This window comes from Ictidomys tridecemlineatus, chromosome 9 (assembly GCF_052094955.1).
Source record: "Ictidomys tridecemlineatus isolate mIctTri1 chromosome 9, mIctTri1.hap1, whole genome shotgun sequence".
Taxonomy (NCBI): Eukaryota; Metazoa; Chordata; class Mammalia; order Rodentia; family Sciuridae; genus Ictidomys; species Ictidomys tridecemlineatus.
The window spans coordinates 71590977-71608082 of NC_135485.1; positions in this window are offsets into that span (position 1 = coordinate 71590977).

Sequence of the window (17106 nt, forward strand, 5' to 3'; positions counted from 1 at the left end):
CCAGTCACTGCGGATCCAGATAAATTTCCTATTGTAGAGCTACTTAGAGTTCGCAGGGATTTTGGAATCACAGCAGCTATAGTGACAGCCGTGGAGGCATCTGCTGCTGCAGCAGTTACGGCCGGAGTAGCCATGGCCAGTCAAGTACAAACTGCTGCCACTATTAAACAAGTTGTTCAACAAACGTCCACTATACTTGAATCGCAAAATGCGATTAATCAACATATTTTGTCAGGGATTTTAGCTACCAACCAGAGAATAGATTTTCTTCAAGCTCAGGTAGAAGAATTGGCTGACCTAGTACTTTTAGGCTGCATTGACCACCGTGCACATTTATGTATAACCTCTGTCAGATTTAATGATTCCAGGAATGCTTCCCACATTATTGGTGGATATCTGGCCGGGAATTGGTCCATGGAAGCGGAAGACATGCTCCAGTCTCAACTAACCCAGATAGCTGTCTTGAATAGTACCTGTGTCGATCCCGTGACTCTGGGTCAATTCACCAATTGGATATCTTCTGCTTTTTCCTTTTTTAAAGAGTGGGTGGGAGTAGGCATTTTTGGTGCACTGTGTTGTTTTGGTATGTTCCTCTGTTTGTGGTTTCTCTGTCGCCTTAAGGCTCGTAGTGCTCAAGATAAGGCTATGATCATACAAGCTCTTGCAGCTTTAGAAACTGGCAACTCGCCACAGGTCTGGCTTGCGCATCTTAAGCACTAAACTTTTGACATGGTCATTGCACCCCAAGTTATTATAACATTGCGCTGGGATTGACATGTCTTTCCTCGTTATTCTCTTAGTGTCAGAAAGCCCTTGCACTCTGCCGGTCTTGCTACCATTGCACGCAGATGGGTTTCTACACTAGTGCCTTTGACATGGTCGTTGCACCCCAAGTTATTATAACATTGCACTGGGTACGACATGTCCTTCTTTTGTCTTTCTCTTAGTGCTGGAAAGCCCTTGCACTCTGCGGGTCTTGTTGCCATTGTACGCAGAAGGGTTTCCACACTGGTCTTTATCTATCACTTTAAAGTCCGTGCCTTTCTTTCAGGGTGCTGCCAACTTGTTTGTAGTTGTACCTCTGCATGGCCACAGTTCAACCTCAGGTGTTCCCTCTTACTCACCATCGTCACGATACAGGATGCGAGGCAAGGCACTGCACTTGAGTGATCCATTGAGAAGAGGGACCTCAAGGGGAGCATGTCCTATTGCATGCGGGTTTGACGTGTCTCCGCCCCGCCCCACGAAAAAGGCGTCGGCTGATATGGTGTCAGGTCTGGGGAAGGCGCCCCCTGGGGCTGGCCCATACTATGCAGCCACTTTTGCACAGTGGGATAGGACCTCTACTCTCGCCTGTATTGTCTTAGTGAAACAAAAAGGGGGAGCTGTGGTGAGCCGTTCCTGCGGACTGTGGTCGCCATTACATGATGGCGCTGGCTCCGTTGTGGTCTGTGAAGGACAACTCCATATCAAAGAGAGTTGGCATGTTCCCAGCTCCTTATCAGAGAAAGTTGGCGTGTCATTTTCTAGCACCCTGTGAGAAGGGTACACGTGGCAGCTTTGCATTGGGGTTCGAGGTGCTTTATTAAGGCTGGGAGGGGCATCCAATGATTATTCCGGGTAGTAGAAGAATCATTAGAAGAATATCAGGGGCCTGAATAAACTGCTGAAAGAAGATTCCTGAGTCGCGTCTTCCTTGCGGGCAAGGGGGTCGTGACACCTGCCTCCATGAAGAATTTACCAGGGGTAAATTTGTTCATTTCCAAGGTCCTTCCAGGTTTAAAAACTTTAGACTTAGAGTCTAATGACTGTTGTATCTGGGCCCACACAGGATACCCCCCACTTGTACACCTCGTTTATTTCTATACTCTGTGTTCATCCTCACCTTTACCAGAAATGGGAAAGTATTTGCCAGTAATACTGAAATATTTTTAATCCTTTCTTTGATTGAAGGGTATGTAATAAAAAGTACAGTTCAGTGAATTAACAAAAATGAAGACATGTGTGCAACCCCAGTTCAGGTCAAGAAGGTAAAACATGGCCAGCACTCAGGAGGTCCATGTGCCCCTTTCCCAACCACTACTTCCTCTTTTCTCCATCGGTTGTTTTTGAAATGACACTTGTGTATTCATCTCTGTTGCTGTTATCAGAACATCACTATAGCTCAGGTTTGTTTTTGTGTGCACCGGTACATAGTTAAGTCTCCTTCCCACATTTTTTGCTAAACTTTTAATTTTCAAGTAATCTAAGATTTATAGAAAAGTTGAAAAGATAGTGTAGGAAGTTCTCATGTGCCCTTTACCCAGATTCACTTAATATTAATATTTTATATGATTCATATAAAACAAGGTATAGTGATGAGGCTAACAATTTACATCAATGCATTGCTGTTAATTCAACTGTACACTCTGTCCAGATTTCACCACTTTTCTACCATCATTGTTTCACTGTTCTGGGCTACAGTTCAGGAGGTCACAGTCCATCCAGCTACCCTTCCTAAAAACAAAATACTTACAGGAATCAAGCAATTTGGGGGCCATTCAACAGAAATCCCCAGTTACTGGTGATCTTGTATATCATTTTAGCCCTTCAGAGTTGCCTGCAATGTTGTTACAACATGTGTCTGGACAAAGGTTTGTATTTTTATATTTGAACTTTAAGGAAAATTTTTTCTTCTTATGATTTGACTAAGGCATCATCTCAAAACTTATACAGTTTTCCTGGTTATTATGTGAATATCAGGTGAATAATTTTTTACTGTGTTTTGTACAGTTCTGGCCATTCCTTCCTCACTGTGTATGTGCTTTCATATTACATACATCTATAACTTAACTTCACACTAGACCAATCAGAACAAGGCAAATTATCAAAATTATAATACTAACTTTCAAAATATGAATTTAATAAGAATATATACTAGTATGTTTATCCCACTTTTGTATTATATTTGTCTTTTTACTTATATTTTGTTTTGTTTTATTTTTGGTTATACTGGAGATTAAATCAAGTGATGGTCTACCACTGAGCTCATTCTTTCAAGACAGTTTTTAGCAGGATCCTTCCATTTTCTTGGGTGACCCGAATTCCCAATGGTTATTCTATTTGACAGATTCATAGTGAAAGCAGCCGTATAGTCAATTTTTCCACCCTGTGGGTGAAGTAAAGATTCACTGGCTAATACTATCATTTCAATGAGATGCCATTTTCTTCATAGTGCTCTGTGTATTAAAAGTTAATTGTTTTAACTAAGTCTTGGATTTAGCTTTTCTCCAATAGTATTAAATATTTTCTATAGTCAATACCATAATCAACATTTCATAAAATAAATATATGTATATATTTATTTTCATAAAATATCTATATTTTTTCATAAAATACATACACACACACACACACACACACACACACACACACACACACATATGGTATGAAAAACTCCAAAACCTTATGTACAGGTTTCTCAAGATGGCAGAACACATGAGGTTATTTTCCTAGCTGCTCCATGGTATGAAATCAAGAAAGCAGATAGGCAGCTTCTCAGCAAGGTGAGTGAAAAAAAGGGGGGCAGGGAGGGCTTTACTGAGATTTAATATTGGACATTCAAAACAGGTTAGGGACTCAGAAGTTTGGATATAATAAAATGAGATATAAATCCCCAGTGCCATTGCTAGGGTTGTAGTGACTGACATCGAAGGCAATAGCCAGAGATGTCCCTCCAAGAGCAACTTGGAGGGATAAGGATTTTATTTTTAGAAGGCCTGAGGCATGTTTGGATATGGAGAGATCAGAGATCAAAGGTATTGCCCAACTAAATTGAAAGGCATGCTACATAATTTCCTTCTGTGGGGAAGAAGATGAATCTCTCCTGCTGCTTCTGGAGGCCAGAGGAAGGAATGATTTTGCAGCCATTGTGCAGGGGCTGGCAGCTAAGGGAACTTGTTCCGGCAAACTCATACTGCATGACATAGAGTGTATGTAAGTGACCAGGAGAAAGTAAAAAATGGAGAGAGGTTTGCACACAGGTATACTGATTGTAGAAATCCACCCAGCTTCTCCATTCCCCTTCAATCCTGCCACTTGCATTACTTGCTGAAAGAGATGTGCATAGCCAGGAATTCACAAGGGTGGAAGAATTGAAGACTGAGCCTGATAGACAAGGAAACATAGGGTCCACAGGTGATAGAGGGGGCTAAAAATTGGCTCTTCCACCACATGAGTAGAACCTAGGGGAGATCTCTGGGGTGTAGTCTTCTAGAACGGACTGATAACTGCTGGGCCCTGCCAGTATGCTGATTTAAAATCTTTAGACTAATCACTATTCAATGAAGAACCTGAAGCCTACCAAAGCCTAAACCCCACCACTAAAAGCTCTACCTACAGGATATCCTCTCATACTCCAGCAATCCCAATCTGAGAGTGGAGCAGATATCACACTGCAGCCCATCCCATCTAACACTGCGGAGTAGGGAAGCTGAGAATCTTTTAAACTCCAGTGGAAAAATTCTATAAATTTTCATTAAGATGATTTTTTTTTCTTAATTTTAAATTCTTTTTTTAAATATTTTATTTTATTTTTTTAGTTTTCAGCGGACACAACATCTTTGTTTGTATGTGGTGCTGAGGATCGAACCTGGGCCGCACGAATGCCAGGCGAGTGCGCTACCGCTTGAGCCACATCCCCAGCCCTTAAATTCTTATTATTTTTTCTTTTCTGTTTAATTGTGACCTGGATGGTTCATGGACACACATATACATATTCATATTTTTTCTCATTTCTAGCATTTTTGAAGCCAGATTTTTTCATGAATCTGTTTTTCAGGACTAGGATGAGTAATATATTTTGATTTATTTTGTATTCTTTTATTTTTATTTTTAAAATTTTATATATTGTTTCTCTCACTTATCTGTTACACTTGATTCTCTTTCTCCCTTTTCTTCCCCTAACAACCAATTTTGATTGTTCTCTCTTTCACTCTTCCTTTAATTTTTTACTTCTAGGATCTCTCTTCCTTCCTCATAATTATCACATTCTATGTCACGTCTGCTTTCTCCTTGTCCATCATTTGAAATTATAAAATCTTTTGCAAACTTACCCTGATTACTATGGGCAATAACTGACCACATGATTTCTATTTATTGTGACAATTAATATTGTAGATGTCATAATAGGAACTATTTGATTTAATGTTATATATTGTTTGTATTGTGTGTTTTAATTTTTCTCCCATTAAACTGTGATGTACTGGAAACCTTCAAGGACACTGTAAGTACACAATGTAGAAATTCTACTGCCTTAAAATCATAACTTTAGATGGATAGACACACAAATAACATGAAAAAGCAAGGGAAAAAATCACCCTCCACAAACCAAAATACTTCAATAACAGAGTCCTCCAATACCATGGTGGAAGAAATCTCAGAGAATAGTTTAGAATGTTCATAATTAAACTGATGTGCAAGGTATAGGTTGACATAAGGAGTGAAATAACACAGAGGAAGTGAAAGAACATTTTAATAAACAGAGATTCTGAAAAATCAAGCAGAGATCCCCAAAATGAAACAATAAGCCAAATTGAAAATTCAATGAAAAGCATCATGAACAGACTACACCACTTGGAAGACCAAGTTTTACATAATGGAGACAAAATAATGATCTTTAAAATATAGTAGACCATGGAGAAAATATTTAAAAGACCATGAATAGAACTTCCAAGAAATATGGAATAATATGAAAAGAACAAATAAAGGGTTTATCAGGATAGATTAAGGCTTGGAGATACAAACTAAAGGAATGCACAATCTATCCAATGAAATAATATCAGATAATTTTCCAAACCTTAGAAATTAAATAGAAAATCAAATATAGGAGGCTTATAGGACCCAAATATACAAAATTCCAGAAGACCCACACTATGTCACAGTATTATGATAATGTCTAACATATAGAATAAGGATAGACTTTTAAATATTGCCAGATAAAAGTAACAGTTTACATGTACAGGGAAACCAATATGCACCTCAGCTGAATTCTCAATCAAAACCTTCAAAGCTAAGAGGTCTTGGAATAATATATATCAAACTCTGATAGAAAATGGATACCAGCCAAGAATACTATACCCAGAAAAATTAAGCTTCAGATTTGAAGATGAAATAAAATCCTTCCATGATAAACAAAAGTTAAAAGAATTCAAAACTAGAAAGCCTGCATTACAAAACATACTTAATAAAGTATTTCATGAAGAAGAAATGAGAAATAAAAGTTAAAACCAGAAAATGGAGGGACTACACTAGAAGAGTAGACAATCAAAGAAAAACAAATTCAAAGTAAAAACCAGAAAGAAATCAAAATGACTAGCAATAAAAATAATTTCTCAATAATAACATTGAATATAAGTGGCCTAAACTCATCAATCAAAAGACATAGACTGACAGATTGGATTAAAAACAAGACAAAACAATATGCTGTCTTCCAGAGACTCACCTTATAGGAAAAGACATCCACAAACTGAAGCTAAAAGGATGGGACAAATATATCATTTATCTGGATCTCACAAATAAGCAGGAGATTCTAGCCTCATATCACATAAAATGGACTTTAAGCCAAAGTTAAGGAGAAAGGACCCAGAAGGTCATTTCATACTGCTTCAGGGAATTTTACATCAACAAGACATAACACTACTGAAATACAGATGATAATCAGAAACAATTTTGAAAATTTATAGTCCAATAAAATAAAAAAAATTGAAGACTGTCAAATTTCTAGATTGTATGATCTAAACTGAATCAGGAGGACATAGAAATGAATGAGTCCAAATTGAATCAGGAGGACATAGAAAATTTATACAGATCAATTTCAAGCAATGAAATTGAAGATGCCATCAAAAGCCTAGCAAGGAAGAAAAGCCCAGGACCAGAAGGATTCTCAGCCAAGTTCTACCAGACTTTCAAAGAAGAACAAACACCTATGTTCCTCAAATTATTCCATAGAAAAGGAGGGAACCTTTCCAAACATATTTTATGAAGCCAGTATCATCCTGATTCAAAACCAGACAAAGATGCATCAAGGAAAGAAAACTTGAGAACAATATCCCTGATGAACATAGATGCAAGAGTCTTAATAAAATAATGGGAAATTGCATACAAAAACATATTTAAAAGGTAGTGCACCTTTATCTAGTTGAGTTCATCCCAGGAATGTAAAGTTGTTTCGGCATGTGGAAATCAATAATTCACCACATCAATAGAGTTAAGGAAAATAATCTCATGATTATCTTAATAGATTAAGAAAAGGAATTTGACAAAATATAGAATTCATTCACATTCAAAACACTATAAAAACTAGGGATAGTAGAAAGATTCCTTAACATTGTAAAAGCTATATATGTTAAACCCAAGGCCAACATCATTCTAAATAGAGAAAAATTGAAAGTATATCCTCTAAAAACTGGAAAAAGACAGGAAGACCCTCTTTCACCACTTCTATTCAACATAGTCCTAGAAACTCTAGTGAAAACAATTATACAGAAGAAATAAATTAAAGGGATATGAATAGGAATAAAAGCTCTCAAATTATTCCTATTTGCCAAAGAAATAAATCTATATTTAGAAGGCCCAAAAGACACCACCATAAACAAATTCAGCAAAGTAGCAGGATATAAAATTAACACCTATAAATCAATCATGTGTCTATACACCAATAATGAATCAACTAAAAAAGAAATTAGGAAAACTATCCCTCACAACAGCCTTAAAAAACAAACAAAAAATCTTTGAGAATCAATCTAACAAAAGAAAGAAATGAAATATCTCTACAATGAAAATTATGAAACACTAAAGAAAGAAACTAAAGAAGCCCTTAGAAGATGCAAAGATTTCTCCCATGTTCTTGGATAGAGAGAATTAATATTGTCAAAATGACCATACTACCAAAAGTGCTGCATAAACTTAATGCAATTTCTATTAAAATTCCAATCACACTCTTCATAGAAGTAGAAAAAGTGGTTATGAAATTCATTTGGAAAAATAAGAGACCCAGAATAACCAAAGCAATCCTCAGTGAAAAAAATGAGCAGGAGGCATCACAGTATCAGAACTTAAAGAGCCATAGTTACAAAAATGGCATGGTATTTGCACCAAAACAGACATGAAGAGTAATGGAACAGAATAGAAGACAGAGATACAGGTATCTCATACTAGCCAAAAGCAGCATAAACATACTTTGGAAAAACATAGCTTCTTCAACAAAACATACAGGAAATGTGGAAATTCAAATGTAGCAGAACGAAATTTAACCACTTTGTCTCACCCCACACAAAACTCAATCAAGGACCTAGACATTAGACCAGGGACCCTGTGCCTACTAGAAGAAAATATGGGCCCAACTCTTAATCATGTCTGCTTAGGAACAGAATTCCTGAACAAGACTCTTAAAGTACCAGAAGTAAAATCAAGAATCAATAAATGGGATGGCATAAAACTAAAAGGCTTTTTCACAGCAAAGGAAGAAATTAAGAATGTGAAGAGGAGACTACAGAATGGGAAAAATCTCAGAGAATTAACCTCCAGGATTTGTAAATAACTCAAAAAGCAACACGAAATAACAAATAATCCAATCAATAAATGGGCAAAGGAACTGAACAGACACTTTGCAAAAGAAGAAATATGACCAGTCAAGCAATATATAAAAATATATATTCAACATCTATAACAATTAGACAAATGCAAATTAAAACTACACTGAGATATGTCACTCTAGTCAGAATGGCAATTATCAAGAATATGAGTAATAAAAAATGTTGGTGAGCATGTGGGGGAAAATACACTCATATAGTGCTGGTGGGACTTCAAATTTTTGCACCTGCTCTAGAAAGCAGTATGGAGATTCCTCAGAAAATTTGGAAAGAGACCACCATTTGACCCAGTTATCTCTTTCCTCTGCATACACCCAAAGGACTTAAAATCAGTATATTACCAGCATACTACACTGATACAGCCACATCAATATTTATAGCAACACAAATCACAATAGCTGAGCTATGGAACCAACCTAGGTGCTATTCAACAGATGAGTGAATAAAGAAAATATAATACACACACACACACACACACACACACACACACGCACGCACACACATACACACAGACACACACTGGAAAATTGCTGAGCCACAAAGAAGAATGAGATGATGGCATTTGCTGGTAAATGGATGGAACTGGAGACTATAATGGTAAGTGAAATAAGTCAGTCCCCAAAGACCAAAGGCCAAATTTTCTCTCTTACATTTGATGCTATTATACAATAAGTAAAATGGGGAGGGAAGATTAGAAGTTCATTGTATTGGGCAAAAGGGAATGCAGGGAGGAGAAGGGGAATGGGAATAGGATAGAGAGTTGAATAAATTAGACATAATTTTCCTATGTTCATATATGAATACATGAATGGTGTAACTTCACATCATGTTCAACTATAAGAATGAATCCTAATTAGAATAAGTTATGCTTCATTACTCCATGTATGTATAATATGTCAAAATTCACTCTGCTGTCATGTATATCTAAAAAGAATAAAATTTTAAAAAATACAAATGGTTTGATATGGTTAAAGTACCAGATGATTTTAGAGAGCGTCAGTTTTTTAAAAATTTTTTTAATATTTATTTTTTAGTTGTAGTTGGACTCAATATTTATTTATTTAATTTTTATATGGTGCTGAGGATCGAACCCAGGGCCTCGCACTTGCTAGGCGAACACTACAACCGCAGCCCAAGAGTGTTAGTTTTGAGCAAGTAGGCAAAGGCTATGTAGTGAAATACTAGTCCATTATCTTAAGATTTTAAAGTTTATTTTGGAAGTGGTATGGGAGATAAATCTTAATTCATCTGGTTTCAGAATCAGGAGCACCCAGAGGTAATTCCTGGCAATCCTAAAAGTCTGGGCATAGGGAAAGGGGCTTCTATCCAATGTGGCCCACATGAAATTCAGTGGTCATCTTAACATTTAAAGTTGTGTCATTCTCCTACTTTAAAGTTCTACTTCCCTCTGTAATCACTGTAGAAAGCCCATCTGATCTAGGATCTGACCCATGACTACCTTTCCATTCTCATTGGATGGCAGTTTCCAGTAACTGATAATTCAACTTCTGGAATGTTCTGAATGTTTTCCTGCCTCAGTATGCTCATTTATGCAGTTCTCACTCATCAGAACATTTCCATTTATTGTTTAAGGCTTCTGAGAGATCTTCTCTATAGGGGAACCCTGTTCCCCAATTGTATTCTTTTACATCACTTATCTCACAAGTTTAGGCTCTAAATATGTTTTCAGTTAAGTTACTGAAGAGTCACATGAATAAAAACAATGCATAATTCATGGCAAAAAAATGATGAGGGCTTAAATGAGAACAAGTGCTATATGAAAAAAGATACTTTTGATAGGTGCTAAAGAGGTAGAACAATGTTGTAACAAAGGGAAGGGAAGGTGTTTCAGATGCCACTCAAGCTTTGGGTGAGATGTTTTTGCAGGTGATGGCAATATTCACCCAGATAAAGACTATGACTAAAACATGCTTGAGCAGGTGGGATCATGAAGCAGTTTTAAGACAGAGATGAGATGTATGTAAAATATCTCATCAGGAAGCTCAGTCATAGATTTAAAAAAAAAGGAGAATATGGCAATGAAAAGATCCCCAGGGACTTGGTGAGAGCTTCATGGGAAACCAAGGACAGAGTTCAGAATAAAGAGAAGATTTATTAAAATTCCCACAGGTTGGAGATATAACTCAATGGTGATCCCTAGCATGCATAAGTTAGTAATTATATAAATAACTAATTAAAAACACAAAAACTAATATATATTTCAGAATGGTGGCACCGCTTGGATGGGATAAGAACTAGGAAGGGGCAGGAGAGAAGTTTTGGGCAAATTGTTAAAGCTATTTTCAAATATCTGGGTGGCAGATGTACAGGTGTATTCATGTTGTAAATTTTAAAAAGCTAATTTTATTTCTTGGACGTTTAAAAGTCTACATTATAGTTCAATGAAAAAAGTGGACTTAAAAGATTGCTATGGGTATTGAAATTCAGTGTGGTGGACTCTTACCATGTAACCTTTCTGCCTAGTATTCAGGGAACACTGTTATTACATTCTCTACTGTACTATATGACACACTCCAGAATAATTACAAGCCCCTAATAATTTTTCCCATTGTACTCTATTTGGCAGGACTTAGCTACCTGTGAACTTAACAACCAAAGAAGGTATTTCTTAATTGGTCTCAGGTCCCCAGGCTTAGGTGCTTAAGGCTGCCTGGCAAGCTGCCTGGGTCTTCTCCTTTCCTCACCTCTCCCACATCAAGGGGAGCAAGCCATGCTGGAGTGACCACTAGGAGGACTGCCGCTAAACCCTGCTTGTCCCAGCCACGTTTGTACCGCTGGTGCCACTTCCTCACTGTTGGCTCCCGAGCTTCTGGACAGGCGGGTGCCCGAGTTGTGTGCTTGGTCCTAGGGAAGGTCTCTGCTATGGATGCCAACATGTCCTGGGTCTGGGCAGACCGAATTCCAAAAGAGCAGGAGGAAAGGGGAGGCATTCTGTCCTCCACTGAGGAGGGAATGGTGGGTGGAAGGAGGAGAAGGGAGAGGAGCCTGGGGAGCTGGGAAAAGCCCTTCAGGATTTTCATGGTGTCCTTATCCAAGGGAAGTTGTGGCTTCTGGGCATGTTTGCAAGCTCCAGCTAACTCTTCTCAACGTTTATTCAGACTGTTAACATGTTGCCTCTGAGCACATGTGTCCCATGGCAGGAGTCTTTGTTCACTTGAAAAGATAGGAAGCCTTGTGAGTAAATTTGTGACAGGAAAGCTTGGTATACTGGAGACACATTTTATTAGAAAAGAGCACACTGCACCTGGGAGATGACTTTGTAACCTCTGGCAGTTTTATTTGAAAGTGAGTATGAAATAAAAACTTGAATTAAGTTTTGTGCATGGTGAGAAGGGTTTAATTTCATTTTGTTGCATATGGATTTCCAGTTTTTCCAGCACTGTTTGATGATGATGCTATTTTTTTCTCCAGTGCATGTTTTGTGGCACCTTTGTCTAATATAAGATAATTGTAATTTTATGGGTTAGTCTCTGTGTCCTCTATTCTGTACCATTGGTCTACTAATCTGTTTTAGTGCCAATACCATGCTGTTTTGTTACAATTGCTGTGTACAATAGTTTAAGGTCTGGTATAGTGATGACACCTGCTTTGCTCTTCCTGCTAAGGATTGTTTTAGCTATTCTGGGTCTCTTAATTTTCCAGATGAATTTCATGATTGCTTTTCTTATTTCTATGAGGAATGCCATTGGGATTTTGATAGGAATTGCATTAAATCTGTATAGTGCTTTTGGTAATATGGTCATTTTGATAATAATAATTCTGCCTATCCAAGAGCAAGGTAGATCTTTCCATCTTCTAAGGTCTTCTTTGATTTCTATCCTTAGGGTTCTATATTTTTCATTGTATAGATCTTTCACCTCTTTCTGGAATTAAACCAGAGACTCTGCATCTAACAGAATAAAAAGTAGGCCCTAATCTTTATCATATGGGATTAGGCTCTGACTTCCTTAATAAAACTTCTACAGTGCAAGAATTAAAACCAAGAATCAATAAATGGGATGGAAGAACCAAAAAGTTTCTTTTCAGCAAAAGAAATAATTTGTGAGGTGAACAGAGAACTTACATCCTGGAAGCAAATTTTTACCTCTCACACATCAGATAGAGCACTAGTCTCTAGGGTATATAAAGAACTCAAAATGCTAAGCAACAAGAAAATAAATAACCTAATCAACAAATGGGCCAAATGTAGGGTGTGGATGCCTGCTTTCTGGTCTTGAGGCTGCACACGTGGCTGGGACAGCTCCTGGCTATCAGCCAGGAGGTGGTTCTGTGGGCGGTGACAGTGGTCACCTCAGGATAGGTCTAGGATTCTTCCACCCTCGTGGACATCTTGTGCCTTCCCTTACAGACTATGGGGTGGGTGTACACATGAACTTGCTCCACCACTCTGACCTTTATTCTGATTGGCTTCTGTGCTATAAGCTGTGTGTACTTCCTTATTAAACAAGATCCTGCTTTGACTGTTCTCCCTGGCACATCTGATTGTCCTCCCGGGAGGGAGGGCTGGGGTGGGCGGCCAGTCAACCTTTACTTTTCTTGGCTCATCCTGGTCGGGGCGTGCTTTTCTGGCTTCTCCTGCTGATCAAGAGAAGATGGGGGCTAAAAACCTCAACAGCCAAGGACCTGAACACACACTCTGAGAAGAGGATACACAATCAATCAACAAATATATGAAAAAAATGCTCGTCATCTCTAGCAATCAGAGAAACATAAATCAAAACTAATCTAAGATATCATCTCACTCCAGTCAGATGACAGCTATTATAAAGACAAAGAATAATAAGTGTTGGTGAGGATGTGGGGAAAAAGGTACACTCACACATTGCTGGTGGGATTGCAGATTGGTGCAGCCACTATGGAAAGCAGTATGGAGATTCCTTGGAAATCTGGGAATGGAACCACCATTTGATCCAGTGACCCCTCCCTTGGACCATACACAAAGGACTTAAAAACAGCATACTACAGGGACACAGCCACATCAATGTTTATAGCAGCACAATTTACAATAGCTAAACTGTGGAGCCAACCTAGATGCTCTTTAGTGGATGAAAGGATAAAAAAGTGGCATTTATACACAATGGAATATTACTCAGCAATAAAAGAGAATAAAATCATGACATTTGCAGGTAAATGGATGGCACTGGAGAAGATAATACTAAGTGAAGTTAACCAATCCCCCCAAAAAAAATTCCAAATATTTTCTCTGATATAAAGAGGCTAACTCATAGTGGGGTAGAGAGGGGAAGTATGGAAGGAATAGATGAATTCTAGATAGAGCAGAGGGGTGGGAGGGGTAGGGAGGAGGCAGGGGATTAGGAAGGATGGTGGAATGTGGATGGATGTTATTATCCAAAGTACATGTATGAAGACATGAATTGGTGTCAACCCACTTTATATACAAACAGATATATAAAAAATTGTGGTATATATGTGTAATAAAAATTGTAATGCAAAAAAATAATAAATAAAAACAAAGTACATGATAAAACATGAATTGGAATGAACACACTTTATATACACAGATATAAAAAATTGTGCTGTATATGTGTAATAAAATTTGTAATGCATTCTGGTGTCATGTACCTAAAAAGATCAATTAAAAAATAAATTGATAAAATTCAATTTGAAAAAAAAGAAACACAAACTTGAGAATGCACAAAGGTTTTTCAAAAAATGAAATGATGTTTTAACTGATTCTGGGTCTTAAAATGTGCATGAGCCAGTTGGTTAAAGTGGAACTCCAAAAGAAAAGAAAAACAGAGTTGATATTGGATGTACAAAAACATAATGATCATGCAAGTTTCTGTGAACCTGAGGGAAATCTGGATTCACTTTATTTTAGGTTTTTGCTTTCAGTTGACATTAAAAATCACTAACATAAGAAGTCACTTTGGGAGGATCCAACATGGTGGCGGGCGTGAAGAGATCAAGTCTCTGACCTCTTCAGCTGCGTGGGCATATGGAGTCTTAAACCGTCTAAATGCTGTTTGCTTAGGAACACTAGGCAATGCAGAGTTGATGTAGATATGGAGCAAACGGTTTGCGCCTCTCAGAACACACACTGAGCCCCTAGCAGCTGAACTCAGGCAAACCACTGTGACTCAGTGCTAAACGCTCCTTCTGAATCAACTTGTCGTTTACTCCTGAAACTGCAGAGGTTAATACCAACCAAGCCTTCATAGGCAGTGGCTACAGGATTGAGACGGGGCTTGGGAGAGCTGGTCAGGACTCACCCATTGCATCAGACACCCAGCAAAGGGAACGAACTGTTGCCATTCACATGGGATACCACCATTGTAGAGAACTTATGTCACCAGAATGTGGCAGAGGAGATAACTTCATTGAAACAGGCGGGTAGCCCCCTAGCCCTCCCTCTCCACAAGGCGGAGAAACCTCAAGGGTCTCTCACAGCTCTCCCATGAGCGTGATAGTTAGACCCAGGGAACCTGGACCAGCGCCGTGGTGCAGGACCTCCAGCTACTGCTCCCACCAGTGCTGACAACTGAGGTCTCTTGCACCACCTATCTGGGGCATGGCTACCGGAGGTTTTCAGCCCCATGCTCCACAACCTTAGGGTCTGAGGGAATGGCAAGCAGGGAGAGTATGCCCAGCCATTCAAGAAAATAGGGCTCTGAGCAGCAGACCTGGCGTGTAGCCAGTATTGTGGTGAGCATCATCAGTGAGTGGGGCCTGGATAGAGGAAAAGTGGGGAAGTGACTAGACACAAGAAAAGGTCCTAGGCACTCAGGATTGGAGACTCGTCTAGTCAGGGAGGAGGAGCTGCTTCACAGTGATTGGTTCCTGCATATTGAGAGGAGAAGTTTGACCCAGTGGGCACAGCTCCACCTGCTGGAAGAGAGGTTAATTGAACTCTAAGATTGCATTTTTTAATTTTAATTTGTTTTTAATTTTTTAATTATTTGTTTTTTATTTGTTTTTTATTTATTTTTTAATTTTTAATTTTTAATTTTTATTTTTTAGTTATTTTTACATTTTTTTCTTTTCTATTTTTTCTTTTGTCTTTTCATTTCTTTTCAATTTCCTTATTCCCCTTTCCTTGAATTCTACCTGTTTACTCTCATTCTCTTTGGTGACTCCTTCCCTCCCCATCTAATACCTTTCCTCCCAAGCATCATGACACTGTTTATGTGTAATTTACTAAATATGTATAGGTAAATGTTCTGAGGCGTTATTTAGTGCTACCAAGTCCCTAACTACCCCCAAATACTCCAGACCATTCTCCTGTTAATATCCCTCGTCAATAGAGCAACGTTCCAAGGTTGCCAAGAGATACCAACCTCAATACCATCACATCATTCCACCTAAATTTAAGTCCCAAGACCAAACCGCAAACCGGTATATGTCATCAGAATCCGTACACAATTTAAGAAACAAAGAATCTGCTTTAAAGGGGAACAAAATGCATTATTTGTAGACATAGTCTCCCATCACAAAAGAGAGACCCCAGAGATACACAAAACCAAATAAATTTATAGGAGTAAACAGTAACTCAGCAGTCAAACAGAAGAAGAAGTAACATGAGCAGCATGAAAAAGCAAGGAAGAAAAGGAGTACAAACAATGCAGGACAGCCTAAATATTCAGGAGGACCTAGAGTCATCAGAAAAATAGTCAAATAAAGAACTCAAGGAATAACTTAGACAGATGGAATGGAACCTTAAAGAGGATATGAGACAGCAAATTCAAACAGTGAAAGAACACATTGAAAATGAATTACATAAACAGATAAAAGAAGAAGTTAAACATCTTTATCAGGAGAAAGAGATTATAATAACATCAAACAATAATTCTAGAAATTAAGGAAACTATAAACAAAATTAAAAACTCTAATGAGAGTATCACTAACAGAGTGGAGAAAGTAGAAGCCAGAATGTCAGATAATGAAGACAAAATATATCATCTTGAAAAGAGTCTAGCCAACTCAGAAAGGCTGGTAAAAAATCACAAGAAAAACATCCAAGAGATATGGGATAACATATAAAAACCAAACTTAAGAGTCATCAGGATAGAGGAATGTATAGAGATTCAAACCAAGGGAATGAGTAACCTGCTGAATGAAATAACTACAAAAAACTTTCCAGAAATAAAAAAGGAAACGGATATACAAATTGTAGATGCATACAGGATACTGAGCATACAAAATCACAGTAAACCAATGCCAAGGCACATTGTTATGAAGATAGCCAATATACAGAACAAAGAGAAAATATTAAAAGCTACAAGAGAAAGGAGGCAGACTACATTCAGGGGTAAACCAATAAGGTTAATAACATATTTTTTTTATCACAGACGCTGAAAGTGAGAAGATCCTGGAACAACATATTTCAAACACTGAAAGACAATTGATGTCAACCAAGAATTCTGTATCCAGCAAAATTAAGCTTCAGGTACAACAACAAAATAAAAATCTTTCATGATAAACAAAAGTTAAAAGA